Consider the following 19,710-nt stretch of genomic DNA (forward strand, 5'->3'; position numbering starts at 1 on the left):
CCGTGTCACAGGGGGAGCTGCTATAAAAGGGCCGCAGCAGGCCAGTCCGGCCAGTCCGGCCGAGGAGCAGCCAGATGAGTGTGGGCTGAGGAGGGAGAGGAGAGGCCCCCCATGGCAATGAAGGGCGGCCGCTCTCCTCCAGCTGTTTTTTTTTTATTATTTATTATTGCAGAGAGAATCCTGGAAAAGGACAGAGCAAGACCACGGCTACAGCCTTCTTCCAGCACTCCGCTGGAGACGTGTCAGCTTCTACAGGAGAGATCCCTGGACTCCACGGCCACATGATAAGGAAGGTCAACTCCCAGTCCCTTCCCATATTGTGCCGCTGGCACCAACCCCACTGATGTCTTGTTGCCCGTATTTGCTTCTCTCCTAGCCTCAGCGCTGGACACAGACGCGAGCCCATGACAGGACAACATTCTACAGGAGAGATCCCTGGACTCCATGGCTAAGGAAGGTCAACTCCCAGCCCCTTCCTATATTGTGCCGCTGGCACCAACCCCACTGATGTCTTGTTGCCCGTACTTGCTTCTCTCCTAGCCTCACCGCTGGACACGAGCCCATGACACAACATTCTACAGGAGAGATCCTTGGACTCCATGGCCACTTGCTGAGGAAGGTCAACACCCAGTCCCTTCCCATATTGTGCCGCTGGCACCAACCCCACTGATGTCTTGTTGCCCGTATTTGCTTCTCTCCTAGCCTCAGCGCTGGACACAAGCCCAGGACACAACATTTGACAGGAGAGATCCCTGAACTCCATGGCTAAGGAAGGTCAACTCCCAGCCCCTTCCTAGATTGTGCCGCTGGCACCAACCCCACGGATGTCTTGTTGCCCCTATTTGCTTCTCTCCTAGCCTCAGCGCTGGACACAGACCCCTGACACATCAACATTCTACAGGAGAGATCCCTGGACTCCATGGCCACATGCTGAGGAAGGTCAACTCCCAGCCCCTTCCCACGCTGTGCCACTGGCACCAGCCCCACTGATGTCGCAGCCACATCAGAGTGGGGCTGGTGACAGGGTGGGCCCAGGAGAGGCCTGGTAGTAGACATGGCGCTTCTCTTGTTGCCTGTACTTCTCTCCTAGCCTCACCGCTGGACACGGACGTGAGCCCATGACATGTCAATATTCTACAGGAGAGATCCCTGGACTCCATGGCCACATGCTGAGGAAGGTCAACTCCCAGTCCCTTCCCACACTGTGCCGCTGGCACCAGCCCCACTGATGTCAGGCCACATCATTGTGGGGCTGGTGACAGGGTGGGCCCAGGAGGGGGGTGGCACAACACACAGGGGTTCGCTTGTTAGTGCTTTTGCTTCTCTGCTAGCCTCAGCGCTGGACATGGACACGAGCCCATGATACCACGCTCCTGGCCGCCTCTCCTTGATGCACCGCTGGAGACGCAGCAACATCCTACGGGACAGTCCTACAGAGGAGCAGATGGTGCCATCAGCTGCGGACGAGAATTCTGCAACACCTAACACTTGCTATAGGAACTTGTCTATGTGCAACCTTTTCTTAATAAAAGAACTTTTCTTAATAAAATGTAATTTTGAGAACCACTATGAATTGTGATGAAGTATCTTTTAGTCGTTTCCTGCTGATTTCCTGTATGCTGTTCTCCCGCAAAGACCAATGGAAAGTTAATAATACCATTGTTCAGCCATGAGGCCATATTTACACTTCAATCCCTTGTATGCATAAAATATTAAACTGTTCCTACACATGTCTAGAATTAATTTCTTTGGGAAGAACTCAAAAAGCTAGAACATTCTATCTTGAAAATAAAATGAAACTGGAAAACCAACCCACAAAAGGTATTGTTATCCCTTCACACTTTCACAGAATCACAGAATTTCTAGGTTGGAAGAGACCTCAAGACCACTGAGTCCAACCTCTGACCTAACACTAACAGTCCCCACTAAACCATATCCCTAAGCTCTACATCTAAACGTCTTTTAAAGACCTGCGGGGATGGTGACTCCACCACTTCCCTGGGCAGCCCGTTCCAATGCCTCACAACCCTTTCGGTAAAGAAGTTCTTCCTAACATCCAACCTAAAACACAGTTATCACTTTTGTAAGAGTTAAAAAGCACACAATATTCCTAGCTATCCTGAACCTAACAGCAGCACAGAATTCTTTGTCGTAAATCAGATGTCCTAGTACAATTACTTATACAATGCCTTTTATTTTTTTCCCCCTTTAGAAGCCCTTGTAATGTCCAGTAACTTCATTATACACCAAAAAACACCTCTCGACATTGCCATAAGCACGTACAAGTTCTTCAAACTCTTCTAACGTAAACGAAACGGGCAAATTAGTGATGCACAGCAAAGCATCCGTTGGTTGGAGTTGCACGGATATTTCTTTTCCCCAAAGAGAATACTGGTGAAATTTCCAAATCACATTTTGAGCCTGCTCTCCATTTAACAGAGTAACAAATGCTGTAAGAGACCAAAACAAGTTACATCACTTACTACTTTACAAATAAGTGCTATAGCCCCCCTCACCTCTAAGAAAAAACAACACAAAACCCAGCAGTAGAAGTTAGAGGAAAAATAAGAGTTTGGGATTCACTCTGAAGACACAGTACATAAAAAGAAATGCTGCAATATACACTTAAAAATCGGAGAAACGTAGATATACAAAACCTCACTCCTTGTAACACGACAGAATTTTACATCGGGGAAACAAAAAGGAACTACGTTTTCTACTTAGGTCAACATATTGGTGATTCAACTACATTTCTCTGAAGGCAGCATCCATACATTCTCACTAGGGATTTACCGCATCTTTTCTGCATTTTGAGTCTCTAGGATATTTCCCAAAATTGCAGAATCACAGACCGGCAGAGGCTGGAGGCCAACCCCTGCTCAAGCAGGACCACCAGAGCTGGGTGCCCATGACCATACCCAGCCGTCTTTTGAAGACGTCCAAGGACAGAGACTGAGCCACCTCTCCGGGCAGCCCGTGCACAGCACCAAAACGTTTCCTGATGTTCAGAGGAAACCCCCTCCGGGTTTTGCTTTGTGCCTGCTGCCTCTTGCCATCTTCTTGCCACCCTCTATAGAGGATGTAACAGTCTGCAGTGAATCAAGCAGGTGGAAGATCATTTACGGGTTTTGTTCTTGAGTCCCACTCGAGGGTGCAGCACAGGACAGCCACTGGCAAAATCTTTGGTTCACGTAAGAGAAAGAACAATGCAAGTCGACAGCTCTGGCTGAGACACCCTCAGCACTGTCAGGCACTTGTGGACACGGGGTTGGGCACTGGGCATCTTTCATACCCAAAGTGTGAAGTATCACCTCTAGACAGCAAACATTTTTCTGCTGCAATTGAGCCTTCAAGCCCACAAATCTCAGCAGCAAGTACCACACGAATCTTTAAAATGTGGCAGTGGGGAGGCAGTGCCTGCAGGATTTGATGCTCTTTTAACCTTTGCTGAGCTGCTGATCTTCAAACCGATCTTACAGCTGCTGAATTTCCCTCCCCATTATTACAAGTGGCTGTTGGTTGTTGTTATATTTTTATTTTACTTTATTTTATTTAACTGCTTCTTCTGCTCAGTGGGCACGGGTCCTGGTGATGCCATGGCCATGTAACAGGGGACAGAATGTTGGCGGTGGCCGTGTCACAGGGGGAGCTGCTATAAAAGGGCCGCAGCAGGCCAGTCCGGCCAGTCCGGCCGAGGAGCAGCCAGATGAGTGTGGGCTGAGGAGGGAGAGGAGAGGCCCCCCATGGCAATGAAGGGCGGCCGCTCTCCTCCAGCTGTTTTTTTTTTTTATTATTTATTATTACAGATAGAATCCTGGAAGAGGACAGAGCAAGACCATGGCTACAGCCTTCTTCCAGCACTCCGCTGGAGACGTGTCAGCTTCTACAGGAGAGATCCCTGGACTCCACGGCCACATGATAAGGAAGGTCAACTCCCAGTCCCTTCCTATATTGTGCCGCTGGCACCAACCCCACTGATGTCTTGTTGCCCGTATTTGCTTCTCTCCTAGCCTCAGCGCTGGACACAGACGCGAGCCCATGACAGGACAACATTCTACAGGAGAGATCCCTGGACTCCATGGCCACTTGCAAAGGAAGGTCAACTCCCAGCCCCTTCCCATATTGTGCCACTGGCACCAACCCCACTGATGTCTTGTTGCCCGTACTTGCTTCTCTCCTAGCCTCACCGCTGGACACGAGCCCATGACACAACATTCTACAGGAGAGATCCCTGGACTCCACGGCCACATGATAAGGAAGGTCAACTCCCAGTCCCTTCCCATATTGTGCCGCTGGCACCAACCCCACTGATGTCTTGTTGCCCGTATTTGCTTCTCTCCTAGCCTCAGCGCTGGACACAAGCCCAGGACACAACATTTGACAGGAGACATCCCTGAACTCCATGGCTAAGGAAGGTCAACTCCCAGCCCCTTCCTAGATTGTGCCGCTGGCACCAACCCCACGGATGTCTTGTTGCCCCTATTTGCTTCTCTCCTAGCCTCAGCGCTGGACACAGACCCCTGACACATCAACATTCTACAGGAGAGATCCCTGGACTCCATGGCCACATGCTGAGGAAGGTCAACTCCCAGCCCCTTCCCACGCTGTGCCACTGGCACCAGCCCCACTGATGTCGCAGCCACATCAGAGTGGGGCTGGTGACAGGGTGGGCCCAGGAGAGGCCTGGTAGTAGACATGGCGCTTCTCTTGTTGCCTGTACTTCTCTCCTAGCCTCACCGCTGGACACGGACGTGAGCCCATGACATGTCAATATTCTACAGGAGAGATCCCTGGACTCCATGGCCACATGCTGAGGAAGGTCAACTCCCAGTCCCTTCCCACACTGTGCCGCTGGCACCAGCCCCACTGATGTCACGGCCACATCAGAGTGGGGCTGGTGACAGGGTGGGCCCAGGAGGGGGGTGGCACAACACACAGGGGTTCGCTTGTTAGTGCTTTTGCTTCTCTGCTAGCCTCAGCGCTGGACATGGACACGAGCCCATGATACCACGCTCCTGGCCGCCTCTCCTTGATGCACCGCTGGAGACGCAGCAACATCCTACGGGACAGTCCTACAGAGGAGCAGATGGTGCCATCAGCTGCGGACGAGAATTCTGCAACACCTAACACTTGCTATAGGAACTTGTCTATGTGCAACCTTTTCTTAATAAAAGAACTTTTCTTAATAAAATGTAATTTTGAGAACCACTATGAATTGTGATGAAGTATCTTTTAGTCGTTTCCTGCTGATTTCCTGTATGCTGTTCTCCCGCAAAGACCAATGGAAAGTTAATAATACCATTGTTCAGCCGTGAGGCCATATTTACACTTCAATCCCTTGTATGCATAAAATATTAAACTGTTCCTACACATGTCTAGAATTAATTTCTTTGGGAAGAACTCAAAAAGCTAGAACATTCTATCTTGAAAATAAAATGAAACTGGAAAACCAACCCACAAAAGGTATTGTTATCCCTTCACACTTTCACAGACTCACAGAATTTCTAGGTTGGAAGAGACCTCAAGACCACTGAGTCCAACCTCTGACCTAACACTAACAGTCCCCACTAAACCATATCCCTAAGCTCTACATCTAAACGTCTTTTAAAGACCTGCGGGGATGGTGACTCCACCACTTCCCTGGGCAGCCCGTTCCAATGCCTCACAACCCTTTTGGTAAAGAAGTTCTTTCTAACATCCAACCTAAAACACAGTTATCACTTTTGTAAGAGTTAAAAAGCACACAATATTCCTAGCTATCCTGAACCTAACAGCAGCACAGAATTCTTTGTCGTAAATCAGATGTCCTAGTACAATTACTTATACAATGCCTTTTATTCTTTTCCCCCTTTAGAAGCCCTTGTAATGTCCAGTAACTTCATTATACACCAAAAAACACCTCTCGACATTGCCATAAGCACGTACAAGTTCTTCAAACTCTTCTAACGTAAACGAAACGGGCAAATTAGTGATGCACAGCAAAGCATCCGTTGGTTGGAGTTGCACGGATATTTCTTTTCCCCAAAGAGAATACTGGTGAAATTTCCAAATCACATTTTGAGCCTGCTCTCCATTTAACAGAGTAACAAATGCTGTAAGAGACCAAAACAAGTTACATCACTTACTACTTTACAAATAAGTGCTATAGCCCCCCTCACCTCTAAGAAAAAACAACACAAAACCCAGCAGTAGAAGTTAGAGGAAAAATAAGAGTTTGGGATTCACTCTGAAGACACAGTACATAAAAAGAAATGCTGCAATATACACTTAAAAATCGGAGAAACGTAGATATACAAAACCTCACTACTTGTAACACGACAGAATTTTACATCGGGGAAACAAAAAGGAACTACGTTTTCTACTTAGGTCAACATATTGGTGATTCAACTACATTTCTTTGAAGGCAGCATCCATACATTCTCACTAGGGATTTACCGCATCTTTTCTGCATTTTGAGTCTCTAGGATATTTCCCAAAATTGCAGAATCACAGACCGGCAGAGGCTGGAGGCCAACCCCTGCTCAAGCAGGACCACCAGAGCTGGGTGCCCATGACCATACCCAGCCGTCTTTTGAAGACGTCCAAGGACAGAGACTGAGCCACCTCTCCGGGCAGCCCGTGCACAGCACCAAAACGTTTCCTGATGTTCAGAGGAAACCCCCTCCGGGTTTTGCTTTGTGCCTGCTGCCTCTTGCCATCTTCTTGCCACCCTCTATAGAGGATGTAACAGTCTGCAGTGAATCAAGCAGGTGGAAGATCATTTACGGGTTTTGTTCTTGAGTCCCACTCGAGGGTGCAGCACAGGACAGCCACTGGCAAAATCTTTGGTTCACGTAAGAGAAAGAACAATGCAAGTCGACAGCTCTGGCTGAGACACCCTCAGCACTGTCAGGCACTTGTGGACACAGGGTTGGGCACTGGGCATCTTTCATACCCAAAGTGTGAAGTATCACCTCTAGACAGCAAACAGTTTTCTGCTGCAATTGAGCCTTCAAGCCCACAAATCTCAGCAGCAAGTACCACACGAATCTTTAAAATGTGGCAGTGGGGAGGCAGTGCCTGCAGGATTTGATGCTCTTTTAACCTTTGCTGAGCTGCTGATCTTCAAACCGATCTTACAGCTGCTGAATTTCCCTCCCCATTATTACAAGTGGCTGTTGGTTGTTGTTATATTTTTATTTTACTTTATTTTATTTAACTGCTTCTTCTGCTCAGTGGGCACGGGTCCTGGTGATGCCATGGCCATGTAACAGGGGACAGAATGTTGGCGGTGGCCGTGTCACAGGGGGAGCTGCTATAAAAGGGCCGCAGCAGGCCAGTCCGGCCAGTCCGGCCGAGGAGCAGCCAGATGAGTGTGGGCTGAGGAGGGAGAGGAGAGGCCCCCCATGGCAATGAAGGGCGGCCGCTCTCCTCCAGCTGTTTTTTTTTTTTATTATTTATTATTACAGATAGAATCCTGGAAGAGGACAGAGCAAGACCATGGCTACAGCCTTCTTCCAGCACTCCGCTGGAGACGTGTCAGCTTCTACAGGAGAGATCCCTGGACTCCACGGCCACATGATAAGGAAGGTCAACTCCCAGTCCCTTCCTATATTGTGCCGCTGGCACCAACCCCACTGATGTCTTGTTGCCCGTATTTGCTTCTCTCCTAGCCTCAGCGCTGGACACAGACGCGAGCCCATGACAGGACAACATTCTACAGGAGAGATCCCTGGACTCCATGGCCACTTGCTAAGGAAGGTCAACTCCCAGCCCCTTCCCATATTGTGCCACTGGCACCAACCCCACTGATGTCTTGTTGCCCGTACTTGCTTCTCTCCTAGCCTCACCGCTGGACACGAGCCCATGACACAACATTCTACAGGAGAGATCCCTGGACTCCACGGCCACATGATAAGGAAGGTCAACTCCCAGTCCCTTCCCATATTGTGCCGCTGGCACCAACCCCACTGATGTCTTGTTGCCCGTATTTGCTTCTCTCCTAGCCTCAGCGCTGGACACAAGCCCAGGACACAACATTTGACAGGAGACATCCCTGAACTCCATGGCTAAGGAAGGTCAACTCCCAGCCCCTTCCTAGATTGTGCCGCTGGCACCAACCCCACGGATGTCTTGTTGCCCCTATTTGCTTCTCTCCTAGCCTCAGCGCTGGACACAGACCCCTGACACATCAACATTCTACAGGAGAGATCCCTGGACTCCATGGCCACATGCTGAGGAAGGTCAACTCCCAGCCCCTTCCCACGCTGTGCCACTGGCACCAGCCCCACTGATGTCGCAGCCACATCAGAGTGGGGCTGGTGACAGGGTGGGCCCAGGAGAGGCCTGGTAGTAGACATGGCGCTTCTCTTGTTGCCTGTACTTCTCTCCTAGCCTCACCGCTGGACACGGACGTGAGCCCATGACATGTCAATATTCTACAGGAGAGATCCCTGGACTCCATGGCCACATGCTGAGGAAGGTCAACTCCCAGTCCCTTCCCACACTGTGCCGCTGGCACCAGCCCCACTGATGTCACGGCCACATCAGAGTGGGGCTGGTGACAGGGTGGGCCCAGGAGGGGGGTGGCACAACACACAGGGGTTCGCTTGTTAGTGCTTTTGCTTCTCTGCTAGCCTCAGCGCTGGACATGGACACGAGCCCATGATGCCACGCTCCTGGCCGCCTCTCCTTGATGCACCGCTGGAGACGCAGCAACATCCTACGGGACAGTCCTACAGAGGAGCAGATGGTGCCATCAGCTGCGGACGAGAATTCTGCAACACCTAACACTTGCTATATGAACTTGTCTATGTGCAACCTTTTCTTAATAAAAGAACTTTTCTTAATAAAATGTAATTTTGAGAACCTCTATGAATTGTGATGAAGTATCTTTTAGTCGTTTCCTGCTGATTTCCTGTATGCTGTTCTCCCGCAAAGACCAATGGAAAGTTAATAATACCATTGTTCAGCCATGAGGCCATATTTACACTTCAATCCCTTGTATGCATAAAATATTAAACTGTTCCTACACATGTCTAGAATTAATTTCTTTGGGAAGAACTCAAAAAGCTAGAACATTCTATCTTGAAAATAAAATGAAACTGGAAAACCAACCCACAAAAGGTATTGTTATCCCTTCACACTTTCACAGAATCACAGAATTTCTAGGTTGGAAGAGACCTCAAGACCACTGAGTCCAACCTCTGACCTAACACTAACAGTCCCCACTAAACCATATCCCTGAGCTCTACATCTAAACGTCTTTTAAAGACCTGCGGGGATGGTGACTCCACCACTTCCCTGGGCAGCCCGTTCCAATGCCTCACAACCCTTTCGGTAAAGAAGTTCTTTCTAACATCCAACCTAAAACACAGTTATCACTTTTGTAAGAGTTAAAAAGCACACAATATTCCTAGCTATCCTGAACCTAACAGCAGCACAGAATTCTTTGTCGTAAATCAGATGTCCTAGTACAATTACTTATACAATGCCTTTTATTCTTTTCCCCCTTTAGAAGCCCTTGTAATGTCCAGTAACTTCATTATACACCAAAAAACACCTCTCGACATTGCCATAAGCACGTACAAGTTCTTCAAACTCTTCTAACGTAAACGAAACGGGCAAATTAGTGATGCACAGCAAAGCATCCGTTGGTTGGAGTTGCACGGATATTTCTTTTCCCCAAAGAGAATACTGGTGAAATTTCCAAATCACATTTTGAGCCTGCTCTCCATTTAACAGAGTAACAAATGCTGTAAGAGACCAAAACAAGTTACATCACTTACTACTTTACAAATAAGTGCTATAGCCCCCCTCACCTCTAAGAAAAAACAACACAAAACCCAGCAGTAGAAGTTAGAGGAAAAATAAGAGTTTGGGATTCACTCTGAAGACACAGTACATAAAAAGAAATGCTGCAATATACACTTAAAAATCGGAGAAACGTAGATATACAAAACCTCACTACTTGTAACACGACAGAATTTTACATCGGGGAAACAAAAAGGAACTACGTTTTCTACTTAGGTCAACATATTGGTGATTCAACTACATTTCTTTGAAGGCAGCATCCATACATTCTCACTAGGGATTTACCGCATCTTTTCTGCATTTTGAGTCTCTAGGATATTTCCCAAAATTGTAGAATCACAGACCGGCAGAGGCTGGAGGCCAACCCCTGCTCAAGCAGGACCACCAGAGCTGGGTGCCCATGACCATACCCAGCCGTCTTTTGAAGACGTCCAAGGACAGAGACTGAGCCACCTCTCCGGGCAGCCCGTGCACAGCACCAAAACGTTTCCTGATGTTCAGAGGAAACCCCCTCCGGGTTTTGCTTTGTGCCTGCTGCCTCTTGCCATCTTCTTGCCACCCTCTATAGAGGATGTAACAGTCTGCAGTGAATCAAGCAGGTGGAAGATCATTTACGGGTTTTGTTCTTGAGTCCCACTCGAGGGTGCAGCACAGGACAGCCACTGGCAAAATCTTTGGTTCACGTAAGAGAAAGAACAATGCAAGTCGACAGCTCTGGCTGAGACACCCTCAGCACTGTCAGGCACTTGTGGACACAGGGTTGGGCACTGGGCATCTTTCATACCCAAAGTGTGAAGTATCACCTCTAGACAGCAAACATTTTTCTGCTGCAATTGAGCCTTCAAGCCCACAAATCTCAGCAGCAAGTACCACACGAATCTTTAAAATGTGGCAGTGGGGAGGCAGTGCCTGCAGGATTTGATGCTCTTTTAACCTTTGCTGAGCTGCTGATCTTCAAACCGATCTTACAGCTGCTGAATTTCCCTCCCCATTATTACAAGTGGCTGTTGGTTGTTGTTATATTTTTATTTTACTTTATTTTATTTAACTGCTTCTTCTGCTCAGTGGGCACGGGTCCTGGTGATGCCATGGCCATGTAACAGGGGACAGAATGTTGGCGGTGGCCATGTCACAGGGGGAGCAGCTATAAAAGGGCCGCAGCAGGCCAGTCCGGCCAGTCCGGCCGAGGAGCAGCCAGATGAGTGTGGGCTGAGGAGGGAGAGGAGAGGCCCCCCATGGCAATGAAGGGCGGCCGCTCTCCTCCAGCTGTTTTTTTTTTTTTATTATTTATTATTACAGATAGAATCCTGGAAAAGGACAGAGCAAGACCATGGCTACAGCCTTCTTCCAGCACTCCGCTGGAGACGTGTCAGCTTCTACAGGAGAGATCCCTGGACTCCACGGCCACATGATAAGGAAGGTCAACTCCCAGTCCCTTCCCATATTGTGCCGCTGGCACCAACCCCACTGATGTCTTGTTGCCCGTATTTGCTTCTCTCCTAGCCTCAGCGCTGGACACAGACGCGAGCCCATGACAGGACAACATTCTACAGGAGAGATCCTTGGACTCCATGGCCACTTGCTAAGGAAGGTCAACTCCCAGCCCCTTCCCATATTGTGCCACTGGCACCAACCCCACTGATGTCTTGTTGCCCGTATTTTCTTCTCTCCTAGCCTCAGCGCTGGACACAGACGCGAGCCCATGACAGGACAACATTCTACAGGAGAGATCCCTGGACTCCATGGCTAAGGAAGGTCAACTCCCAGCCCCTTCCTATATTGTGCCGCTGGCACCAACCCCACTGATGTCTTGTTGCCCGTACTTGCTTCTCTCCTAGCCTCAGCGCTGGGCACAAGCCCAGGACACAACATTTGACAGGAGACATCCCTGAACTCCATGGCTAAGGAAGGTCAACTCCCAGCCCCTTCCTAGATTGTGCCGCTGGCACCAACCCCACTGATGTCTTGTTGCCCGTACTTGCTTCTCTCCTAGCCTCAGCGCTGGGCACAAGCCCAGGACACAACATTTGACAGGAGACATCCCTGAACTCCATGGCTAAGGAAGGTCAACTCCCAGCCCCTTCCTATATTGTGCCGCTGGCACCAACCCCACGGATGTCTCGTTGCCCCTATTTGCTTCTCTCCTAGCCTCAGCGCTGGACACAGACCCCTGACACATCAACATTCTACAGGAGAGATCCCTGGACTCCATGGCCACATGCTGAGGAAGGTCAACTCCCAGCCCCTTCCCACGCTGTGCCACTGGCACCAGCCCCACTGATGTCGCAGACACATCAGAGTGGGGCTGGTGACAGGGTGGGCCCAGGAGAGGCCTGGTAGTAGACATGGCGCTTCTCTTGTTGCCTGTACTTCTCTCCTAGCCTCACCGCTGGACACGGACGTGAGCCCATGACATGTCAATATTCTACAGGAGAGATCCCTGGACTCCATGGCCACATGCTGAGGAAGGTCAACTCCCAGTCCCTTCCCACACTGTGCCGCTGGCACCAGCCCCACTGATGTCACGGCCACATCAGAGTGGGGCTGGTGACAGGGTGGGCCCAGGAGGGGGGTGGCACAACACACAGGGGTTCGCTTGTTAGTGCTTTTGCTTCTCTGCTAGCCTCAGCGCTGGACATGGACACGAGCCCATGATACCACGCTCCTGGCCGCCTCTCCTTGATGCACCGCTGGAGACGCAGCAACATCCTACGGGACAGTCCTACAGAGGAGCAGATGGTGCCATCAGCTGCGGACGAGAATTCTGCAACACCTAACACTTGCTATATGAACTTGTCTATGTGCAACCTTTTCTTAATAAAAGAACTTTTCTTAATAAAATGTAATTTTGAGAACCACCATGAATTGTGATGAAGTATCTTTTAGTCGTTTCCTGCTGATTTCCTGTATGCTGTTCTCCCGCAAGGACCAATGGAAAGTTAATAATACCATTGTTCAGCCATGAGGCCATATTTACACTTCAATCCCTTGTATGCATAAAATATTAAACTGTTCCTACACATGTCTAGAATTAATTTCTTTGGGAAGAACTCAAAAAGCTAGAACATTCTATCTTGAAAATAAAATGAAACTGGAAAACCAACCCACAAAAGGTATTGTTATCCCTTCACACTTTCACAGAATCACAGAATTTCTAGGTTGGAAGAGACCTCAAGACCACTGAGTCCAACCTCTGACCTAACACTAACAGTCCCCACTAAACCATATCCCTGAGCTCTACATCTAAACGTCTTTTAAAGACCTGCGGGGATGGTGACTCCAGCAAGTAAGGCAATCCTCCTCGTCCTCTTTGATTTGGTGTGAAAAATGGTCCAGGTAGCTGAATTTTTAACTTAACCTTCTGCTTATGCAGGGAATGCTTCCCCCCTGGTGGAAGTGATAGTTAGTGGTGGAAGTCATAGTGACAGCACTGATGTCAATGCACACTTCTTTAATGACAGCGATCATTACACCAACAGACAGAAATAAAAAAGCCAATGTCTGTGGATCGTTCACCAGTAGGTCCTGAACTTTCTGATTCTCGGTGAAAGGCTCTGTGTACGTACCTCAAAGAGCAAGCCTAGCTTTCTTCCATCTGTGTGTCTGACGTCCGAGTGGCCACGTTTGTTGCACACATCTCTGCTGAGTTACGGTGCAAGGCATTATAGGGTACTGGAGCTAATTGTATTCTCAGCACTAAATCTCTTCTGTAATGCGCAGGTAATGAGGAAGTCTGCAGGTAAACTCATTATGAGGATCAGTCAATGTGTGTTTTCCTGTAGCGCTTTTAGTAATCATGTTAACTTGATAGCATTTCCCTGGCCTTCTGAAAACTTTTAAATTGCAGAAATGGGCCATTTGTTATTAGTGTTTTTACTTGGAGTGTGGGAACAGGATGTAGGCTATTTTGTTCCCTTTTAAGCATCAAAAAATCCTACCCAAAACCAAACCTTTTGAAGTTAGATTTTATTAATCACAGAATCATGTTCAATAGGCTTTTTTTTTCTTTTTTCTTTTTTTTTTCTCTCCTTAACACACATACAAAGAAAGTAGAGTGGCAGAAATGCAAAGTGGCAAGGTGGAGGAAAAGGCCACTGGTGCTTGTCTGGGGTTATCCCCTGGTGCCGCAGTGTTGGCCACTCATATGTCCTGCAGCCAGACCTGGGATAGAGTGGGGCTGCATGAAATGTGACCTTTCTGAAGGGAAACCTGCCTGAGCTAAGTAATCAAACCTGAACTGTGTTTGACATGTGTCGAGTGGAGACCTTTGGGCTAAAATACCTAATCAATAAGGAGAATCTTCATGACTGGGGTTATCTATACACATTATTTCTGCCTCAGTGGGATCCATCTGTTTGTCCATACTTCTTCCCATACCTGGCCCTTTCTAGCCCCTTTTTCCCTCCTTCCCACCACACAGTTTCTATACCCTTGCTGTTCTTTTCTCATGCTGCTTTTTTATGCTGCTCCTTTTTTCTCACCCTTTATTATTTCTGTAGAAAACAAGTCATGCAGAATGTCAACATCTCAGCATAGAAAGGGGTCCACCCATTTCCCATTTTTTTCACTCTGTTCTTCTGATTTCCTTCCAAAACTATTGGCTACTAATGCTGGCATAGTCCCTGATGTTTTGAAATTGTCACATCTGGCTCTGAAAAGTTACTGAGACAGAAATGTCTTCACTGCTGAACACAGTGTCTCAGCAACCCAGTACATCTGGTTTTGAGATGCATGCGAGATGTGCTTTCTAATAGGTCATGACCGCAGTGCATCTTAATATGCATAAAATACTGTCAGATTTTGGAGTCAGGCCTGGGTCCCAAAGGGTAGATGCCAAGTTCCCACTAAAATTAGTGCCTAAAGATGTGGTTTAGAGCAATGTTGGAAAACTAGTAGCTTAAAAATGGACACAGTATAGTAGGACTTTGCTCAATATTTGAGAAAAATAATCATATTTTTAGAGTTTTCTTTGTTGCAGCTACTTTGGGACAAATTACACAATTTTCTAGAAGTTAGGAGAAAAAAGCATATCCTTTGTAGCCACTCAGTTATGAAGCAGATCTAGCCATGAATATACAGACCAAGATTTGAGGGCTGCGATAGCTTGACAACGGGCAGCTGCCAAAAAGCTGCACAAAATCAATTAAGAGTGGCTTGGCAAACCATGCAAAATACCCACTACTGCTGAGCTGGGGCAGCAAACACTGGGGGTGCTGCTAAGAGAGCTGGGGATTGCACTCCTGTGGGACCCAGGAGGTGGGCAGCAACCAGAGCTCTGCGTGTCGGGCTGCCACAGCACACTCATTGTGCTTCCCTGCGTGTTGAGGCTGAGTTCTCCCTGCCCTGATAAAAGAACACCTTCGTCTTGGCATCATAAAATGATCTGTGGCTAGTCCCAGAATTTAAACTGAATTCTAGAGGCAATCACGACCAGTAGTAGGTGTTAGGACATGAGTGCAATGCACTTACTGCTGTGATCTGTTCCAGCCCTGGCTGTTTTTCTGGCTCTGTCTTCTTGATAGCCTTCACATTGGTGTTTGTGCACTGCTCACCAATTCATGAACTGGTGTGGCGCTGATGTGTCCAGAAGATGACGTTTTTCCTGCTAAAATGGCAGCAGTCCGTAAGTATCTTTAGTATTGTTTATATATTTGCTTCAGACAGACCTCCTTCATAAACCAGGAGATGGTTAAGAGAAGTAACACAGGAGTTTAAAAGCACAAGGAAAGAAAAATCCAGAAACCAGATGTATCTATTGACTTGAATTATTAATGTGTGAAAAAAGCATGATGCAAAAGTGGGCAATTTGTCGCGTATGAATCAAACGTTTTAACACTCCTCTCATGAATAATTTTCAGTCTTTATTATCCTCAGACACTTATCAGTTTTGTGTAATTTCTGTCTATATGACTCACAGAATTACTTCATCCTCTGTAACTATTTTCTTGCCTGAAAAGCTTCCATATAAGATGGCAATAGCTGCTTATACCACAATCTACATCTATTTAAGTCTCTCCAATTTTTTCTCTCGGTGTAAGGAATGAAGTGTTCAAATGCACACATTTCTGTAAGCGCCCAGAGTATGTCATTGAGTATTAATATTCTGAGCCCAACAACTCTTACATTAGCCTGGCGGTGATTTCCTCCCTTTGCTTCTGTGTGTTTCCATCAGGCGTTTAGTAACGTCCCGCCAGATTCAGTAAGGACTGCGGTGTCAGTCGTGGGATGCTGACATCCTTCAGGTGTGCTAAGGGAGTGACAGTGAGAATTCATTAATTAGTTGTTAATAATTGTACCTGGATTTGTTTCTCACAGAAGCATTTACACCCTTTTAGGTTCTTGCACAGTGTCAGAGAAGGAGGTGAATTCTCTTCTTTCCTGTAAAGACACGTATTTGGGATCCCACTTCTCATTTTCCCCATGGACATCTACATTTAACAGCAAGTTACCAGGGCACTCTGAGACAATTTCTCTGCTGACCGGGCAGTTCCACTATTCACAAACTGGTCTTATTCTGCCATCATGTGAGACAAAGATACCAGCTTTAATGATTTGATTTTTTTTTGTTTTAAGAGATCAATTTGTACCACACAGAGTTGCTCACAAGTTTCTCTTGGTGCTAGGGTAAAGTGTCTGAGGGTGAGTCAGGGTTTTAAGATCGGAGCTCTGCTGCCACCATCTCCGCAGTTACCAGCTGTGATTCATTCCTGTATGCCCCCGAGGTGAATCACTGTCAATAAGGCTCCGACAGCTCACCCTGAACGATTCCCTCCTGGAAGGTGAGCCGGTGTGCTCAGATGGCTGCCTTTGTTTCTCAGGTTCAAAGCAACAATTTAACTTTTTGTCCTAGAACAAAATAAATAACAGGAAGGAGCCATTCTGCTCTAAATTAAAGAGGTGTGTCTCTTGGATTATCTTTACTAAATTAGTATAGATACGCTTGCATCAGCCTGGGGAGGAAATTTGAGCACACAGCTCCTAGGGGTTTCCAACAAAGGAGGAACATGCATTTAATTATACATTTAATTATACATTTAATTAGCTGGTTGTGTTTTATTGTGGTATGCTCAGTAAGTTTTAATGTCTATTCAATTATCCTTTCTTATGGTTATAATAGCACTTTTTGTTTTATTTTTATTCTAAAAAATTAGGATTTTTTTTTAGTGTATTTTATGCCAATTTATTGCATCAGTCGAAGTATATGACTGTAGTATTTCTACAGCTGTGGAAAACACAAATCTTTCAGGAGGGAGCATTTTTTGTACAGAATATGCTTAACCTCTACTTAATGTAATTTTAATTTTGCAGTGTGGATTGCAGACAGCATTTCTGTAGGTGTCCAAAAGTGAAAGCTAATTCTGTTCGTGGTCTTAATGCAGTAGTAAGATTTTGGTTGGTTGATTTGACTTGGATGCTGGTTAGGAGGTGCAGGCAGAGTAAATGCACAACTTCCTTGCAGCAGCAAGAATATCCCTGGAGGGAAACACTGTGAAGGCAGTGTCTATCTTTGACTTAACAACAAAGCTAGACTTTTCACTTCTGGTGGCCATTAAATGGCTTAGAAAACTTCAGACACACACATACACGATTTGTTTTTACATAGAATAAGAGCATTTGATTTTTCTACAGCAGTCCCATAGTCACTCTCTTCCACCTGGCTAAACACAAGTTGGTTAACCCAGCAGGAATAAATTAGATGAATTAGAAAGGTGGGGGAGGATGACAAAACCCATGCTACACACCCAGAAGAAGTTCAGCTGTGCTTAGGACTAAGAAATTTAACCTGGTGCTGAATTTCTAATGCTTTTTCTAGCTCTTTCACATGCATATATGCTAAGTTTGCATGAAGTTTCTAAGGTTCAATATGCTTCAGATTTCTGCCTCTTTATTCAGAACTGTAAGCCTCAGAAAAGGATTTATGTTTAGGCTTGTTATGTTGGCACCCTCCTCTTATTGTTGGGGGAGATGGTTGGACCATTTTTCCTCAGCAGTAGAGGAAAATAGCGTATATATATATATATTTATTTTTCTTCTTTTGTTCTTGAGCAGGAAGCCTGTAGGCTTTGCTACAAGCCTAGAAGAGATGTGGTTGCTGTACTACCTGGCAGCAAGATTAGCATTACAATAGATATCAGTATGGATGTAAGATGGTACAGGAGATTACTCACTTTTTGTTCTGAGAAGTCAGGGTACTGTCATTGTCCTCCAACACAAAGGCTACATGAATCTATCCAGCATGACTCCTGGAAGGGAAAGAATTGGTTTAATGCCTCTTTATTTAAATAAATAAGCCTTCAAGGCTAAATAACATCGTGATTTTTTTTTCTGTCTGAAACTTTACATACAGTTCCATGTTTCTTGCTCTGTCAATTGCATGTGGATTTCTGAATTCTTCTCAGGTGCTTTACAAAAACACGCAGGACTTGGTATTTCATGGTATTTTGTTGTTGTTCTATGTGTAAGTCTTTGAAAGGCTGCTGGACCTTTGCTATTTTTATAGTGCTTCAAGGGAGAAAGTTTGAGGTGAAATGTGGAGGCTGAGAGAAAATAAATTTCACTGCTGTTTGCATTTATAAAGACATTCTCCAAAAACTTCCACTTCCATGAAGGGTGAAGCCCTAGGAAGAGGGGATGCTGTGGTGACACTGGAAAACATTGTCTTTAGTCACAGGCCTGCCAAACCAAGGGGTTTTCCTTCAAATTCAGACTCGGAGTGGACGATGGCACAGGCCCAGTGGTTAAGTATAAACTCAGAGCATGGAAAAGGTGCAGGAGCTAGGGAGCCTCGTCAAGATACGGTTACAGGAGCAAAATAAGAAAATCATGGGGCAGCTGGCTTAACGCCCTGCATGTCTGTATGCAAATGCATAAAGTTTGGAGAAAAAGGAGAAACTGAGAATTTTTGTATTCGGTCAAAGTGATAACTGCACTGGTAAAGCAGATAATTCGGGGGGTAATTCAGGATGGAAGGAAAGACTTGTTTGGAGAGGTCGGAAGGCACAGGAGGAATGGAGGTCTTTACCAAAAGGCTATGATTTTTGTTGAGATCCAATGTATGTGGGAGGTGAAGTAACTGGAAGTATTTGGGCAAAGATGTAAAGAAAAGATCAAGGCAAGGGTTTATTGTGTGTCGCAAAGGAAGGCAGGTGGGCAAGGACCTTTTTAACTAGAGCTGGTTAACATCTTGAGAGAATACTCTTCCAGATTTTTTATTTTTTTTTCTGGACTGAGAGAGGGAAATTAACCAGTTGAGAATGTGACAATGTAAGGACACAGCAGAACACAGACAAAATTATTTGGGAAAGAAGACTCCAGCAAAATCAGTTATGGTGAATATCAAATGGCAATTAAGTCTAACAAGTGGAGTTGTCCAGGGGAGTTGGCATTTTCTTGAAAAAGTATATGTGAAAGTAAACATCATCAGCTTCAAAGTGAATTAAAGGTGGTGAAGTTAGCAGGGGAGAAAATATTTTGAATTTAATGTGAAACTTTTTTTAGAATTGAAAGCTGTGTTACGTTACTATAGAGGACTTGTGAAAGAATAACACAAGCATGTAGGGGTGAATCAGAAAGACAAATACAGAACAGATTGGACCTCGTGGCTCCATTAGGGTCAGCAAGAAAATGTTTTTGGTAATGAGAAAAATTCCTGCAGATAAGGAAAACTTATAACGTGATAGTATATTATTTTCAGTGATGTTTTTGATGCTCACATGACTTTCTCCTAAGCAAGCTAGGGGAGTCTAGCCTACATTAAACCACAGAATCACAGAACAACTTGGGTTAAAGATCATCTGCGTCTAGTCCAGCCCCCCTGCTATGGGCAGGGACATCTTTCTATTAAGTGCTCAGATGAAAAGAAAGGGACTTTCAAAACCAAACAAGAACAGAACAAACCTTCAGCCAGCAATTCAGGCT

At 46.3% G+C, this 19,710-nt stretch overlaps 1 long non-coding RNA gene across 7 annotated transcripts in view; it reads right to left on the reverse strand.

Annotated features, from left to right (window-relative positions):
- LOC106018950 (uncharacterized) overlaps positions 1-19,710 on the reverse strand; it is a 48,934-nt gene that overhangs the window by 24,223 nt on the left and 5,001 nt on the right. For 4 of the 7 annotated variants that reach the window (XR_011810851.1, XR_011810846.1, XR_011810847.1 and 1 more), the window contains 4 exons: positions 17,961-18,035; positions 15,916-16,039; positions 15,262-15,397; positions 13,359-13,525 (listed from right to left, as the gene is read on the reverse strand). This is a non-coding gene — a long non-coding RNA (uncharacterized lncRNA). The other 3 variants (XR_011810848.1, XR_011810852.1, XR_011810850.1) reach the window with 3 other exon arrangements.

This window comes from Anas platyrhynchos, chromosome 8, assembly GCF_047663525.1.
Source record: "Anas platyrhynchos isolate ZD024472 breed Pekin duck chromosome 8, IASCAAS_PekinDuck_T2T, whole genome shotgun sequence".
Lineage (NCBI taxonomy): Eukaryota > Metazoa > Chordata > Aves > Anseriformes > Anatidae > Anas > Anas platyrhynchos.